Source organism: Canis lupus, chromosome 22 (assembly GCF_011100685.1).
Source record: "Canis lupus familiaris isolate Mischka breed German Shepherd chromosome 22, alternate assembly UU_Cfam_GSD_1.0, whole genome shotgun sequence".
NCBI classification, from domain to species: Eukaryota; Metazoa; Chordata; class Mammalia; order Carnivora; family Canidae; genus Canis; species Canis lupus.
The window spans coordinates 32,654,470-32,672,591 of NC_049243.1; the positions used below are offsets into that span (position 1 = coordinate 32,654,470).

At 36.9% G+C, this 18,122-nt stretch overlaps 1 long non-coding RNA gene across 1 annotated transcript; it reads right to left on the bottom strand.

Annotated features, from left to right (window-relative positions):
• Window positions 1–276: 276 nt before the first annotated feature.
• LOC111091665 lies at window positions 277–16,203 on the bottom strand. Its single transcript, XR_005376428.1, has 3 exons — window positions 15,216–16,203; window positions 10,898–10,983; window positions 277–1,462 (listed from the first exon to the last, which is right to left on the bottom strand). It is a non-coding gene; the product is annotated as an uncharacterized LOC111091665 (long non-coding RNA).
• Window positions 16,204–18,122: the final 1,919 nt, after the last annotated feature.

Sequence of the window (18,122 nt, forward strand, 5' to 3'; positions counted from 1 at the left end):
CTCAGCATTTCATCCCAATTCAAGTTTAATATTCAAACAAAAACTTCTATATGCAAAAGCATTCATCCAGGAGCTCTTCAAATCCCAAATAAGGGTAGTTGTTGGAGCAAATAGATCCAATATAGAGAAATGAGCGAAAATGATTTCAAAAGAAAAAAATACGGAAATTTGGCAGAGAGAGAAAAAGAATCTCAGTGTTTACAATGGCTTGGAAATAAAAGAGGAAAAATGTTTACAGAAAATATTTTGAAAAAAAGAGCAAAAGTAGGCATAGAGTAGTGATCGAAAGAGCAAATTAATATTTATTCAGTATCTAATGCCAGCCAAGATTTTACACTCCTTATGTCACAGTGACCACCGGAGGTTGGTGTAGTTGTTCTTATCCTCAATGAGGACTTGAAGTTCAGAGAATTTACCTGAGGATATACAACTCCGGTAAATAATAGCAACATGATTCAAACTGGATCTGACTCGGATGCCTGCATTCTTGGAACTAGGCTGAACAGCCTCCTAATAAAATAAGACAGAAATCATAGGCTTAGTAGATGACAATTGGTCGAACAGTTTATTTTAATTAATAAAAACTTTTAACTGTATTCAAAAAGTAGAAGCCACAGAGGAAAAATTCTAACAGTGTTGTAAGAAAAACAATGATTAAGAATAATTATTCTAATGTGAAATGAATAAGAACTGGGTGTCAGGCATCGAACTGCAAGAGAAGACCACAGCAGCAGATTGGGAAGTCTTCTACCTCAGACAGGACTTGGAGATGATAAGCACACAAAGGCAGGAAATACTAGCAAGACCAATACAAGTGAGGGCCGACTTAAGTTAACACTGTAAAATGGTTTAGACTTTTTGGATGAGGATTTTGCAATATAATTCATATCCATTAAAATTTTCATGCCTTATGAAACAGAAATCTCAACTTCTGGAAACGTAACTCAGAGGAATAATACGAAATGTGGGGTGCTGGGAGGAGAGGAGCCTGAATGAAAGTGATACACTTTAAAAATTCATATATTTTTTAAAAACTAGTAATAATATGAATATCCAATAGTTGAGGAAATACTGAGCAAACCATGGTATAGTATATAAGCCATTAAAATGTTAAATGTGTTTGCTTGGAAACCTTAGAAAAAGTATTTAAAATAGGTCAAAGGCAAAAAGCATTAATCTTGTATGCACTAAAATAATAGTTACTATTTTTGAGCACTATGTGCCAAATTCTGATCTAAAAGCAATACATATATTACCTCATTTAAACCTAATAACTTCTCTATGAGGAAGGTGTTATCATCTCCATCACGCAGAAGAGAAATCTGGAGGTAACCAGGGCAGTTACGCCCCAGGTCACACAGCTATTGAGAGAATGAGACAGGTTTCCAACCCACATAGTCTGGCTCTAAGACCCAAACAATTAACAACCACAGTGTTGATGCTGCCTCCATAATTATAAGACCTGTAATTAAACAAATGAAAGAATGAAATATATGTGGATAAAGATTAAGAAATATTATCAAAGAGGAATTAGTACAACTTGGAAGTAGAATGAAAGTAAGCAATGGAGTAGATTTATTAATTTATTTTGTTCCTAATCCACATAAGGGCCTATACTAACTAAGAGATCTCCCTGGTAATGGTTTCATTCAATCCTTTCTAGAGGGTTAAATGAACTCTGTGGTCCTTTTCAGATTTTCGGTTAACATTAAAATCTCATAATTAATATTGTTCATATGTAACTAGTCACATCTAGTTGAAATTTATACCTACAGTTTCAGAGAAACTTTTACCAACAAGAAATTAAAATGACATAAAAATAGGGAAGTACAAAATGGAGGAATAAAATTATTCTTCCAGCTCTGTCAAAAAAAAAAAAAAGCTAAACTCTTAAATTTATCATGTATGTTTTAAAGTAGTGAGCATACCATACCACAATCAAATTTCTTTGAACTAAAATGTGATTAAACATTGTAAAGAGATTAGTGTACATGCAAATTAGTGTACATTCAAAATTTCAAGTTAGATTTAATCCCTTAGCATCTTAAGGGGGTTATGGCAGAGAATGATACCGTTTTCTTTAGGATAAGACTGTGTAAAAATTATATATATTCAAATATTTCTTCAATTAATCCTTGCCTTATGACCTACTAAAAAGAAATCTCAAAGGAATACTGCAATACATGATGTTACATCCAACTTCTGCAAACCACAACTGTCACTGTAATGTCACATTTCATTTCAACCCAATTTCAAGACTATAACCCTCCAATTCTCAAAGGTAATTTAAGCTGTATTCAACTTTAAAAGGATTCAACTTTAGTTAATGCCATCTTCATTGTCGCTTGAAGATTATATACCTAAAATATTAGGGACAAGTTAACACAATAAAGCAATCAGAGGTATTGTTCTAAACAAGAGACATTTTCTTGTGTGACTCCTGGAAAACAAGTTTTTTCACTTTGTAGACACACCATATGTATTGGTTTCATGGGCACCAGGAAATCATCAACTTAACTCCTATAAAAAGAGAATAGTTAACGCCTCTGCATAATGAACACTGAGCCAGACTATACATAATACACATATATATTTTCAAAACACCGTATCACATACCATTTAAACAGAGCTCCTGTGATTGAGTGTTGTAAGCAAAGAAATTTTATCCATTGTTTCTAATACTATTTCAAATGGAATCATTTGAAACCTTGATTAAAAATGTATACTGGGATGTCAGGTAAAGTATTAGGTAATAGAAATGTGCTTTTTAAGACCCATTATACAATTTCTATTATTTGAGAAACAAAATAACACATAGATTTCAAAATAACAAAGCTTGCTACAGCACCCATCCTCAATTTTCTCCTACCAGAGGTTATATAAAGAAATAAAATTATCAAATGGAAGAGCATAGAGAGGCATACACCAGCATTGTAAAAATCAATTTAAGAAATGCAACTGCAGTTGTCTTTCCTGGGTTTTTAATTATGTGTTTGTTTGCCATGGTGGCCTAATTTAGTCAAGAAGATGAGCCAACATTAAAAGCTGGTAGGAGAGGTAAGTAATCCCCAGGGTGGGCTGCTTGTGCTCAAGAGTTTAAAAGCTACATATACAGAGGCAGAAGCCAAGGCACATTTGAGAAGGGGGTCCACATGACAAACAGTGAAAGGCGAGCAAATCAAATTTTTCACAATTAGTTGAACAACAACTGTGACAGGTTTAGCGCTTAGCATTTTCATTTGTGTGCTCAAATTTGGTTATCTGTCCTCTTTTATGCAAATGCGATGTGACAGGAGAAGCTGGGAGCACTGGAGCAGGCCAATCACTCACAACAGGGGCTAGGGCTGCTCAGCTGAGAGGCCGGGATTAAGTGGACTGAATGCTGATGGATAAATGACAGGAGCAGAGCTGAAAGCCTCATGAACTGATTTAAAACTTCTAAGGGAGGATGCCAAGAATATAATTATGCTTTATGCCCCAGCCTAAACTGTCAAAAATAAAAAGATAAAAGAAGAATATAAATTATACCAAATGAATATTATCAGCATTCATAATTTAACTAAACCCAACATGTTTATCCTACACTGGAAAATAGATAAGATTGGAAAGCTGTGTTCTTATACCACAGCCCTTAGGACTCAAGCAAAGTTTAAAAATTTAAAAGTGGAGAAGAGAAGAAAACCCAAGACACTGCAGCTCTCTCCAGCAAGGCAAGGGCCCTCTCAGCAAAGGTGGCACAGGCAGTTCACCTTCTACTGTCTCTCTGCCAGAGAGGTGCAGGTTCAGGGTGGCATTTCCATCACCAGCACCTAGGAGAATGAGTGACATTTCCATGAAGCTGTAGGCTGTCTGCATTCTGCACAACCAAATACTAACAGTCAATGATTCTATCAAGCCAAAGGGTTGAGAAACATCAGAGCTTGTTACCTCATTTGTTCCACATAGGTCTTGTAATTGTATCGTCTCTGTAAATTCTTAATAGAATGTTTTACAACACTAAATTTCTCAGAAAGTAGAGTCTACTATCTGAAAACTGAAAATTGTCCTCGGTTCCTTTCAACCTCTGATTATAATTTCTCTATTATCACTACATACACACCCAGCTTTCTGGAAAGATATCAATGATATAAGACAAAAAGACAGGAAAAGCCTATATATATGTACTTTATGGATAAATACATACATAAAGGGAAGATATAATCTGAAATTCTCTTCATAAAAAAGGAGGATACCAAGCAATGCCATACAATAGGAAGAAACACAGAAAGTAAAGACGGTAACAAAGGCAAACCATGTATAAATGGCTACATGATACTCATACTCAAGAAAATACGTAAATTGAAAACATAATTTGTCCCAATCAACGGCATTAGCTAAGAGAAATTTCTCCACTCTGTAAGAAACTTTGACCTAATTTGTTAACTTAGTCCACCTCTTAAAATTCATCATTTGCCACAAGGTTAACAACTGTAGAGAATGTCATAAAATTCAGAAAATATTAATTGCTACACATATTTAGCAAAAACAACAGAATAAAAATACCAATTTTTGTGCAAAAGACTTGACATTAATATGCTAATTAAGAAAATTAAACCTATCTTTATAAGACTAAAATAATATAAATAAAATATTATTAAACAAACCTCTTAAATTTTTTTATGGATATAAAAATGTGGGCAGCCCAAGTGGCTCAGAGGTTTAGCGCCACCTTTGGCCCAGGGCGTGATCCTGGAGACCTGGGATCAAGTCCCACATCGAGCTCCCTGCATGGAGCCCGCTTTTCCCTCTGCCTGTGTCTCTGCCTCTCTCTCTCTCTGTGTCTCTCATGAAAAAATAAATAAAATTTTTAAAAAAAATGTAAATGTTCTAAAAAATAAAAATGTATATGCAGAAAAGTGCACACATCCTAAGTGTATATATCGACATTTCTCAAAGTGAACACACCTGTGTAACCACCATCAAGATCAAGAAATGGAGTAGTTACCAGAACTGCAGAAGCCCTTGATATGCCCTTCTCAGTCATTAACCCTTCAAATGCAAACACTCTTTTGAATTCTGTCAGGACAAATTTCTTTTGCCTGTTTTTGAAATTCATACAGATTAAATCATACAAAATCTACTCTTCTTGTCTGACTTTCTGGAGAAGATTGGAAGGTCTGATTTCTTTATACAATATTACGTTTAGGGCATTTATCCATATTGTCGTGTAAGTGTAGTTTATACTTTTTTTTTTTTAAGATTTTATTTATTTATTCATGAGAGACTCAGAGAGAGGGGCAGAGACTCAGGCAGAGGGAGAAGCAGGCTCCCTGCAGAGAGCCTGATGTGGGACTCTATCCCAGGACCCCAGGATCACAGCCTGAGCCAAAGACAGACGCTCAATCTCTGAGATACCCAGGTGCCCTAGTTTATACTTTTTCATTGTGTAATATTCCATTGTATGTACAGAATATTCTACTATTGATAAAAACTTGGTTTGTTGCTATGAACATTCCTGTACATTTAGTTTGGTGCATATATATTTTCATTTTCATGGAATAAATACTTAAGGAGTGGGATTGCTGGGTCATTGCCTCTACATGTATATTTTAATATGAATATATAGCTTTGGTAGATCCTGTGTAATAGCTTTCTAAAGAAGAACAAGCACTTTTTACATAGAAAGGAAATCTTACTATACTCTGGAATTTTCTTTTAGGTTACAAAATTAGCAAGAAAAAATTAACCAGAATTAAATATGCATGCCACAGATACAATTCTCAGTCAGAAAATAACATGCCTAAATTGAAACCTGAATTGATTTCCCCTAGCCCTGTTGATAGTATTTATTATGTCTCACTGTGAGAAGAAAGAAGTGGTAGTCATGGCTGCCAACTGTGATGCAAGCTGCGTAATGAATGAGTTCATTGAATGTACTAGAAAATGATCAGTTCATTGAGTGGGTTCCCCAAAAGTGTACCAGTGACTAGAGCTATATATATATTTCCACAAATCCCAGTTGTACCTAGCAGACACAGGAGCCACTCTATGTCATTCACAACATGAGCCACATTTTTATTCATCTAACATATCTGGTTTCACTCCTTTTAGAACAAAAAAGGCCTGCTGTTTGATCTATAAAGGTTCTTTTTTAGTGGGTAAATGGACAGAGCCCTTGCTGCTCAGCCTCATAGCCAGTCTCATACAGGTGAAGGCATGGACAGCACTGTAAGTCAATCATGATACTAGTGAGGCTCATCTGCTGCTGCAATGGGAACACAGCTTAAGAAGCAAATCCAACTTCTAACTCTATCTCCCAGGCATACCAACACAATCACAATTCAAAACAAGAGCAACCTCCAAACAACATTCAAGTTTATGTCAGGGAAGCTTATAGTCTGGTCCACACTCACTTCTTTCCAAGTTTTCAATAGCTCATATGGAGAAGGAATTGAGATCTGGATCTCTTCCCTTAAAGAAGGTCCCTCAGAAACAATCATGGTCTATGGAGTACTTTTTTCTATTTTGGGGTGGGGATTAGTTTACACATATTAAAAATGAAATCGTCACCCATTAGTACACAATCAGCTTATCTTTCCCTGGGCTCCATATAACCTTTCTTCTGGCAACTGGCTCCTCTTGTTCACCCTTGATGGTCATTCTCATAACTTCATACTTTACCTAGCTGCCATTCTCCATCATGAGGTAGCATTTTCATCTCTATTTTCCTAGAGAAGCTAGGTCCTTTCTTGGGAGGTGTTTGATTTCAGGCCTTTTCCAAATCCTTACACAAATTCCCTCATGAACGCCTCCAATCCCCAACCCCCTTTTCCAGCCAGTATGTTCTCTTCCATTCTCTTTGAATCTCCAGTTTTGATTGGCAGAGTTCTTTCCTCTCTGCTTTCAAGCTGTTTCCTGGTGTTATCATCCAGAGATATTTAAACTTCCATCTGAATGTCTCATCCCTCCTCTCTCAGGCAGTTCAAATCACATTTCCAGGTCTGCATCATTGGACTACAGTTTCTTAAACATCAGAATTTTCATTAACAATTATATTTAAATTTTCTAGACTCCACCTTAACCAAAACAACTTGAAAAATAGAAATAATTTGCGGGGAGAAACTCTCTTTCAAAAGTGCCAATATACTTAAACTATCCATCTCCACCAAATTTTTATTCATCTGTTAACACTCAGCTGTCATCTCTATAGAACCTGTAGCAACTCCTTGAGACAAAGTTAGTCATTTTATTTTGTGAGCTTCATAAGACCATTATAGCATTTAACATGTTGTGTTGGAATTACCTGCTAGGATGTTTGCCTTCTCCACTGGGCCCTGAACTCCACAAGAGCAAAGGCTGTGTTCATCTTTCTATCCCCCATTTCAATTCAGCAAATATTCAACACACAGCACTGTGTCAATTTCAAAGTTGGTACTTAATAAATATTTCATGAGAGAATGGAAGAGTGAAGGGAGATAAATTTATATTATTTTAGAACTCTTTAAAAAATAGTTCTGGCAGAAACTTCTGTTTTCATTCTTATTTCCAAAAGGAAAAAATGTTTTTCCAAAATCCATATTTATATCAGGGATACTTGAGGTTTGTTTCTCCAGTTTATGTTTATAAACCTAAATTTACGTGATGAATAACTTGAATTATATGGCATAGTACATGTGGCCTTAGAGGTAATCTAGTCCAGGGAGACAGCTAATATATAGCATTCTCAGTGCTGCTCTCCACCTCTTGCACCCATAGCAGACAGCACTAATCGATCATGGCACTCCTTCTCATTAAGTCAAGACTCAGCCTTGGAATCCTCAAGTCAGCACTTACCAGGCTGTTCTCTAGAGTTAGTGGTCAAGATGAATCCTGCTTTTCACTCATAGTCTATTCTCTCTTATTTAAACAACATGAGTCCCAGAGAGGTTAAATGACTTTGCCTAGGTCACAGAGATCATTAGCAGTAGATGCTAAACCAAACCCTATCACCTAAGACTTTCTTCCACTAGAATACACTTTTTATTTCTATAGGTGATCAATAGGAATGAATACTTCATAGAAAGTATTAGTTTTGTTTTATATGTACATGTGTATTATATATTAGATTATATATTTTATATAATGGTTTATTTAGAACCTTCACTTAGTATTTCTCAACCAGTGGTGTCAGCAGTATCATAAAGACCTCATTGTATATCATACCAGTCCAATCTTCCCTTGAAGCCAAAGAGGCACAGTTTTTCAAAACTAAGAACAAGATCAGTCCAACTCTCTGGAATATAAAAACACTGAATTTTTTTTTAACCCAAAGTGAAATGCCTCTAAAAGTTTGCCATAAAAAGTAGTAAACACAAAAGAATGCATTAAAAGAAACATCGGTCAGGACACCTGGGTGGCTCAGTGGTTGAGCATCTACCTTTGGCTCAGGTCGTGATCCCAGGGTCCTGGGATCGAGTCCCACATCAGGATCTCCACAGGGAGCCTGCTTCTCCATCTGCCTGTGTCTCTGCCTCTCTCTCTGTCTCTCATGAATAAATAAATAAAATCTTTAAAAAAAAAAAAAGCAGCACTGGTCAGTTTAACTGGTATCTTTCTTATAGTTTCTTAGCAGATTAAAGACCTATTTGAAAAAATAGCTATGAAAATCAGAATACAAGCAAGACTTATCTATATTAGTTTTTTCAATGGGTTGTCCAATTAGTAATTTTTAAACTTTCTCTGTATATTCACATTATGCTTTTCCATCCAGGTGTCACTGCCACCAGTACAAGTGGGTGTCAGGTAGGACCCCAGAACTTCGTAATAGTACTTTTTTTAAACAGCTCAAATGCTATAATTGCCTATCTTTATCATACATAAATGCTTACTATGTATAAAAGAGTATACTGAAAAGAAAACAAGAAGTATATTAAGAAGTAAGTACAAGTCATTGTTTTCTTTTCTAGAGCATAAGCTTCAAATTCCCCAAAGGGCTAGACTTGTTTCTTCCCGATGGGCCAGCAGGCGTATAAGAAAGAAACCAAAAAAGTTGAAATAAATTAAAATCTCAGATTCCTTTCCCTCTTTGTGTGTGTGTGTGTGTGTGTGTGTGTGTATGTGTGTGTGTGTGTGTAGCAAACTGAAAAATACTCTCAAAGAATCAACACCCAGGATACCTCATTACCAGAAGTAGAGAGGCAAATAAGAAAGAGAGTAAAGAAAGAGCAACCCCACAGCCTGAGAATAGATGACAAGCTAAGTTCTTAGACATGAAATCACACAAAGGTTAGCCATTTGAGGAGAAATGAAATAAACTATTAGCAAATAACAATGAAAGCTTTTGGGGGGTAAATGCCTGATGTTTATGGACCAAGAAAAAGTGGTTGTAACTCTTCTCTCTCTCTGGTTGATATTTGGGCAACATGTGTCCACTTATTTCAATGCATGACTTACAAGTGTAACAAACTTATGACAATAGCCCTGTAGACATGCCTCTTCAGAGATCTGAGGTATTAAAGCAAAGCATTAACAAACTTATTTTTACAATTCCTAGAAGAAATGGTGATGGCAGCTATTGAGTTATTTACCTAGTGCTTCTCAGACCCAGCCCAACCCTTCTACATCTGGCTTCGACTGTGTATCTGCAAACTACATTTCCCAGACTAACTTGCCAATGGGAGAAAGTGTTGGGAGACTATCAGAGGAAGTAAGGGAAAAGAGATGCCCCCACTTCAGGTCTTGTATGCGTCCTTCCAGAATCTTTTTATCACTTTCAAAACCAGCAATATGATCTCCTTGGAAGTCCAAGCCCCAGCTGTCAGTCCCTCTTCCATGGCAGCTACCTATTCCCTTCTATTCTTTACTCTTGAAAGAACCACCACCACCTCCATCACATTTTTTTTCTCACCTCCATCACTTTTAAGTGGCTGTAACTAATACTCCATTACCCAATTTTATAAACTGTTATATGAATTTTTCACTGGAGACAAGAAGGCAACACAATGACATACTTATCTATATGTGTGTGAACTGAATAAAAAATGCACAGTGACCAATTACAGACTCTGAAAGAAACAATGTGATTTTTCACTGATCATGATGCACATCTCTTATTTACACAGTGATGTGTGGACTTAAGAGCTAGTGCTGAAGTTTCTATTTTAAGCACTCACAGTTAATATACTGTGGTGACTGATTTTGAATCATAGTGTTGTGAGACTGGTGTTACTTAAGTAAACTGTGGTAAGTGAAATTCGTGTACATTACGGTAGTCTAGAGCAAAGACTGCCTGTAGTTATTTGTATTAAACTCAACTATTTGAGGGTTCATTTTCATTTCTTTTGAATCATAACTCATCCATTTCAACAAATGTACCTCCAAACAGACTTGACTAACATTTACTTTTGAAATAAATCCATGGTGAATGAGGGCTATCCATTCCCTTTTATGCTCTATTCTCTCATGCTGTTGACACCTTTCCTAGCATTCACGCACTAGATACAAGTCATGGTGGGTCATGCTCATTGATCTGTTTTCACTGTGGGCTGCTGTACTCAGCCGACTTTTGTTAAGTATAGCCAAAGATGAGATGCGAGTGGGTACCTGATACACACATAGATTACGGTTGTCTGGGACAAAATTTGAGTCATTATTTGCAATTCTTCATAACTTCCTGTTTTAGAATTCTACACCCATGCTCTTTCCCATGTGGCATTGCCTTATTCTAATAAGAGTTAGAAGAGTATATTTACTACCATATTTACTACCATATTTACTACCATTTGGCTATGTGCCTTGCTTGAGCTGATGAAATATGGGTAGATGTGGCAATATGCCAGACTGCGGTCTCAAGAGGCATGACTTGATCAATTATCATCCACAAGAAGAGAATGCCCAGAGGGCTACCGTTCCTTCAGCCTGGGCCCCAGAATGAACATACCATGAAACAGAGCTAATGTCAACCCATCGCCTCAAGCAAAGCTTCCTAGTTGACCCCAGTTCTAGATCAGCTGAATCACCATCAACCTGTGGACATACAGAAGAATAAAGGCTTACTGGAAGCCACTGGTTTTTTTGTTTGTTTGTTTGTTTGTTTGTTTTAATGTTTCCTTACACATCTGTCAGTTTGTTTGTTGTTGTTGTTTTTGCAATAGCTGATTAACATAGGACAGAAGAGCGCATTTATTTAGCTCAAATAGAAAATCTCCCCCAAAGCTTATACTGGGAAGTATAGAAAAATTTCTAGCTAGCAGAGAGAGTAGAATGGAGGAGAGACACAGAGAGGCTGAGATACTATGAGAAAATAGGCAAGGAGTGATTGTTTTAAACCTTGAATAATTTTGGAATTCTAGGCCATATATACACCTCTGAAGCCAGTTTTCCCCAAGACATCGAGCTCATAGGCAGTAGTTAGAGCAACTTGAGTTCTCCACAACACAAAGAGCTCAACTCTGTCTATTCTACAGCTGCCATACCTCTTTATATTAGAAGCAGGTGGAGTGCAGAAGGGGAAATGACATTTTCCATAGGATTCCTTATATCTAAAGCAGACCAGGTCTGAGAGTAAATCCAATTCATATTTCTGAATGAAGTACTAGGAGTGGATGGAAGATTAGATCACATCCAGTTTCCTTATAACTACCTGGGCCTTTCTTTTCCAAGATATAGAGCCCATAGGAATTATTTTCCATTCTCTGAGGCTTTCAAATAATTATGAATCCACTGAGCCATTACCATATCCCAAGAAAATCCTTAATCCATATAATTTCATCAGATTTTCTTAGTGAGAAAAATACTTATAGTGAGAAGGTACTATTTTTACCTCCATTTTACATATGAGGAGACTGATTGACCCTGTAAATTATTTGCTTGAGGTCACAGTTTCTAAACCCATGCGCTCCATCTCCCTACTCCAGCCATCTTATGCTGACTGTCTTTAGGAAGTAGTGGCAGGAACCAAAGTACCAACTCTTGCCTGGAAATATTTTCATTACCCTAGGCATCAGGATATAGTCATTGAAAGAAACAAATAGTTCAAAGGAAAAATAGAACATTTTCCTTTAACTTGAAGCAAGTATAAGCAAACATATTTTTCCTTATACTGGGTGTTTTTATTCTGGTACTAGGCTTTGTTAGTATGCCTTTCTTCCCTGGGATTCTCTCTCTCCTCAATACCTTTTCCTACACCTTTTTCATTTTATGATTCTCCTTCTCCCTTTCCCCAGAAAAACTCAGGGCAACCAAATTCATTTATTTTACAAATATCTGCGTGCTTATTATAACCAAGTTACTTACATTTTGTAGTAGAGAATTACTATATTCTCTATTATATAGAGAATATATATTACTATATCCTCTATCTTAACACAACTATTCTCAGTTGTGTTAAGATTTCTAGGGATTGGGTGAAAACAGCAATCCTCATACCCCAGCACATCACAGCTGCCCTGAGTTCTGAGCAAAAGAAATTTCTATTAAAATTGATTTAAAATTCCATTAGTTCCATGCATTTCTGTCGCTCATATCACACTTGGGCAGTCCTCAAATGATCAGGCCGTGGTGGCCATGTTCTAGCACACCGTTCTTACAACTCCTCCTGTCATTCCTTTCCACAGTGCACCCTGAAATGTGTACCAGTTATAAGCAACTTCTCTTACATTCTTAATCTCCTCCTTCCCACTGACTCTATTCCTTCAGTCTATAAAATTTAGACCTTCCCTTTCCTTTCCCCAGCAAAAGCTTCAAGTCCTCCACTTTGAGTTTCCTACTTTGTCTCCACCAAACATCGATCTGATTTCTCCTTCCATGAAACTCCCTATGGCCTTTCAAATTGGCCAGTCCACAGGTCCTTTCCGTCTTGATCTTACTGACCTCTTTATCAAGCCTCTATTTGTGATGTTCTCTCCTTCATTGGCTTTTGTGATGTCCTTTCAGTTAGGTCTTTTTTTCTAGCAACTCTTTTTTCATCTACTTCAGGGGAACCCCTCCTCTAGCCCTTGAAAATATTGGGGTTTACCACCCCTTAGTTTTACCACTTTGCATGCTAAATGTCCTCCCTGAGGAATCTCACTCATGCAGTGAATACAGTTCCTTAGACCTGTATCTGCATCCCAGACTCCTCTCCTATACTTCAGATAGCAGACACCTGCTTACAGGATATTTCCATTTTGATATCCCACAAGGCCCTGAAACTCAACATGACAGGAATTCAACTCCCTTTCTTGTCCTACAAACTTGCTCTGAATCCCACTGCTCCAACTCAGGGCATGGCACAACCATCAATGTTGTCGCTCAGCCTAGAAACCTGGAGTCTCTATCTAACCTTGTTATGCCCGTCCTCCCTGGCTCCAGTGCATTCTCCTCACCACTGCAAAAATGATCACTTCACATTTCCCTGCACACATCTTTTGTCTTCCTTCTATTCTATCCCCTTCTTTTTTTTAAACTTTCAAACCACTCAATAGCCGCTGCTTCAACACAAGGTTCAAACAAGCTCTGAACCTTGTTTCTCTCCAGACTCTATCCTAGCTTCTGTTTCTTTTAAATTCCTTTACATTTCAATTGCTTCATGCTCCTGGCCACTCTGCTCAGTACTTACCTTCATAAATTGATGTTTATGGGAACTTCCCCCCCACCACATATCAGGCAAGAGAGTAGATAGAACAGGATTATAAAAGGGATGGCAAGGTATTTGTTTGCTCAATGGCTGGAGAGATTTAGGGCAAGAAATAAAAGGAGCTGTGTTAAAATAAGGCAGACTGAACAGATGCACTGGGTCCCAGGAACAAAGATTGATAGTGTTGGAGAAGGATCACTGACTTCCTCAGACTACAGTGCAGCGTTGCCACCCTGAAAGTGTGGTATGGGTAGGGGAGAGGGGCACTGTGAGGTTTGGGTGTACCCAGTAGTGTTTTGACAGAGGCCACTATGATTTGCAGTAGAGGCTGTGGTAAAGGGTCCAGTTGAATCTGGTGTGGAAGAATGAGAGGGGACTAGTTAAGGCTAGGTATTTAGGAAATGCTCAAGTATAAATGGGAAAGATAATAAAGGTGTGTGTGTGGGGGTGCTATTCACCAGTTATAGGGTGGAGGCCATGAGGCAAATGATACTCCTAAGTAGCTGCAAAGAAAATGAAGTCATCTAATGGGAACTGAAGTCATCTACTACCAAACTTTTAAAAACATGAAATTTTCTTCCTCTCTTTGTCTCTATTACTATCTAAGGGTAGTCCTTATAAGCGTGCTTTGGATTTTTTTTTTTTTTTTAATTCCATGTTTCTGGGCAGCTTAGACTATCATTACTGTTCATTCTACCTTCTTAGTAGAATCCTTTCTTTAAAGATTTAAACAGGATTCTCAAAATAAATAAATAAATAAATAGGATTCTCTGGCCTCTTTTTGTCCCTTTCGCCTTGCAAACTACTTATCTACCTCTCTTCTACCTTAAAAATCTCAAAAAACCTGCCTAAACTCTGTTTCTATATCTTTACTTTCCTTTTACTCTTTAGCCTATCCATCCTGGCTCCCATATCCATCATGAAAAAATCAGATTTTTCTGAGTTCCAGAAAAATATTCCAGAGTTATCAATGACTTCCTTATCCTAAAATCCAATGGACATTTTCCACATTTCACCTTACTTTGCTTTGTAATATTTGACACATTTCATCCTCTCCTTCCTAAGAAATTTTTTTTTTTGGGCGGGGGGGGTCCTCTATTTGTAAATACCATTCCTGGTTTTGTTTCTACCACTTTGGCTGTCCTTTTTAATTCTCCTTTGCAGAATCTGCCTACATTATCCAGATTAAAATGTGGACTTCCTCATTCTATATGTTATCTTAGGAATCTCATTCTCACCTATAAATAAAGATTTCTGTACTACATAATTCTCAAAATTGTTTATCACTGCAATGGAGTCACACTGGACTTCTTTCTGTTCCTCAAATATACCATACTTGGTCCTTGTGTAGTATTTTTGCACAAAACTGTTCATTCCTCAAGAATATGCTCTCCCTCTAGTTAAGCTGCTTCTCAACTTTCAGATCTCAACTAAAAGATCACTTTTTTGGGAAGACTTTCCTGACCTATAGGTCAGATTCATTTGCTTTATACCTCCATAAAATTGTTTCTTTCCTTCAGAGCATTTAATCATTTTGCTTTTGTTTTGTTTCCCTTCTCTTTTGGATGATTTCAACTCCCCTGAACTATGATAAAGGGCAGGGAAAGGAACATAAGCATCAGTTGTTTTAATCTCCACCCACCTTTTCATGGGTGAGCACTGCCATTTCTCAATATGAAGTCTCTTTCAGGCAGCAAAGCTGATGGGAAAAATAAAAGAGTCAACATGTATGTAGAACCACTTCACTTACTGGCACTGGTTGTGTAACCAGTTGAATTAAGTCTGCAGCACTTCCAGAAATTCCCAAGTTTGCAAACTCAATTGATTCCTTCATATACCTCAAATACTTGCTCTCAGGACTTCATTCTTTATCAGAAGTACACAACTTTCCATGACATTTCCCCAGATTGTTCCCTGAGATGGAACTAGATGTTACTCTGCCTTTAGTTTTTTTCTCGAATTTTTTGAGGATTTAAATTCACATTCAGTTGTAAGAAATAAAGATCTCGTGTATCCTTTACCAAGATTCCTCCAATGGTAATAATATCTTGCAAAAACTATAGTACAATACAACAACCAGCTTACTGATAGTCAAGACACAGAATATTTCCATTAAAGGTCCCCTCAATGTTGTCCTTTTACAGTCACACCCACCACCTCCATAACACCTTGCTACTAATCCATTCCCCATTTTTATAACTTTGTCATTTCAAAAATTTTATATAAATGGAATCACACAGTAAGTAGCCTTTTGGGATTGGCTATTTCTTTTTTACACTCAGCATAGTCTCTGGAAATTCATCCAAGTTGTTGGCATGTATCAATGTGTTGTTTTTAATGCTGTGTAGTATTTCATTGACTAAACATATCAGATGAATCATTCACCCAGTGGAAGACCTGTAGATTATTTCCAGTTGCTTATTATTATGCATACTTATATTCAAGTATTTGTGTGAAAATAAGTTAAATGCCCAGGAGTATAATTGCTGGTTGATATGATAGTTGCATATCTAGCTATTTAAGAAATTGTCAGTTTCCTAGACTGGCTATACAATTTAACATTTCCACCAATCTGGGAGTGATCTTATTTCTTCCTCTCTCCCTTCTTTCTTTTAGAGAGGGAGGAGGGCAAAGGCTGAGGGAAGAATCTTAAGCAGGCTCCATGTCCAGCACTCAGGACCTTGAGATCATGACCTGACCTGAAATCAAGAGTGGGACATTTAATCAACTGAGCCACCCTGGTGCCCCAATGAATGATCCAATTTCTTTTTTTATGATCCAATTTCTATGCATCCTTGCCAGCATTTGGTTTTGTCCATTTTCACCTTTTTCTTTGGTTATTCACATCCTATTGAGGTTTTAATTTCTACTTTCCTTATAGTAGAGGATTTTGAGTATCTTTTCATGTGCTTATCTGCCACCTGAATATCTTTGTTGTAATGTCTTTTTTGCCCATGTACTAGTTGGTTTGCTTTTTATTGTTTAGCTTTGAAGAATTATATATTCTGGATACCAGTGCTGACACATACTAGGTGTGGTTTCCAAATTTCTCCCACTCTGTAGCTTGTTATTATCGTTAACAGATTTCACAGAGCAAGTTTTAAATTTTGATGAAGTCCAACTTATCATACAGTATGGATCATACTTTTGGTGTCAAGTCTAAGAACTTTTGCCTAGCCTTAGATCTCAAAAATTTTTCATTTTCCTACAAGTTTTATACTTAAATCCTTGATCCATTTTAATTATTGAATAAGATGTGAATTTTTTCAGGGAGAGGGGTGTTTTGATTTTGCCAATGGATGTCAAGTGTTCCAGATCGTTTGAAAAAGATTTTACTTCCTCCATCCAATTGTTTTTGTACCTTGTCAAAAACCAATTGTACACATTTCTGTGCATCTTTATGAGATCTCTATTCTGTTCCATTGATCGATAGGTTTATCCTTCCCATGAAGATTCTTTCTTCATAAAGTCCCAATTACTATAAGTCTTGAAGCTGGTTAAACTGATCCTTCCACTTCATCTTTTTCAAAATTGATTTATTCTGGTTCTCTTGCCTTTCCATATAATTCCAAGATAATTTTGTTATCTATATTTGATAAGTATTATATTAACCTATGTATGAATTTGTAGAATGAACACATTTATTAATGTTGGGTTTTCTAATCCATATATTCTGTCTCTCCATTTATTTAGTTCTTTAGTCATTGGCATTTTGTAGTTTTTAGCATACAAGTTCTGTACATGGTTTGTTAGATTTACATTTAGGTATATAATTTTTATAATTTTTCTCATGCATGGTTGTAACTAGCATTGTATTTTTAATTTGTCTCCCAGGTGTTCAATGTTGGTATAGAGAAAAAGAATTTATGTTTATGATTCATAGTAAGCCATAACTAGACCTGCACACAGGAAGGCCCTAAGTGTTCACATTTTGGAAAATGCCCAGGTCCAACTGGGCAAAAGCAGTCACAGGAGGTTACAGAAATATCTAGCAGTGAAAATCCTACAATTGAACTTGGCTGGACATTAGGTCTGAATGGTGTGGCTTATGTTTATGTGGTAATATAAATTGTACTCAGGTGTTCTTGTGGCAGATATAAAAGGGTGGATCTTTTTTGGGGGGAGGATACCTTGGAACTTATTCAGGTTACTGTCACCCCTATATTCAGTGATTCCCCATACAGGAACCCTGTATAAATGCATTCTTGGATGGATGTTTTAAACTTTTTTTTTTTAGAGTAGGATCCATGCCCAGTGTAGAGCCAATGCAGGGCTTGAACTCAGAACCCTGAAATCAAGACCTGAGCTAAGATCAAGAGTCCAACACTTACCGGACAGCCACTCAGATGCCCTGGATGTGAGTTTTATATATATATATATGGCTCAATAAAGCTTACCAGCTGGGGGAAAAAAAAAACAAAAATACAAATGCATTACTTGCTTTGTAGGCTGCTTTCAATTAGAACTTTAAATCGCAGGGCTAAATCCAGTCTTCCCATCTTCGGCACCTTGTTATAAGGCTCTATTCTATATGAGTACTCCCAATTTG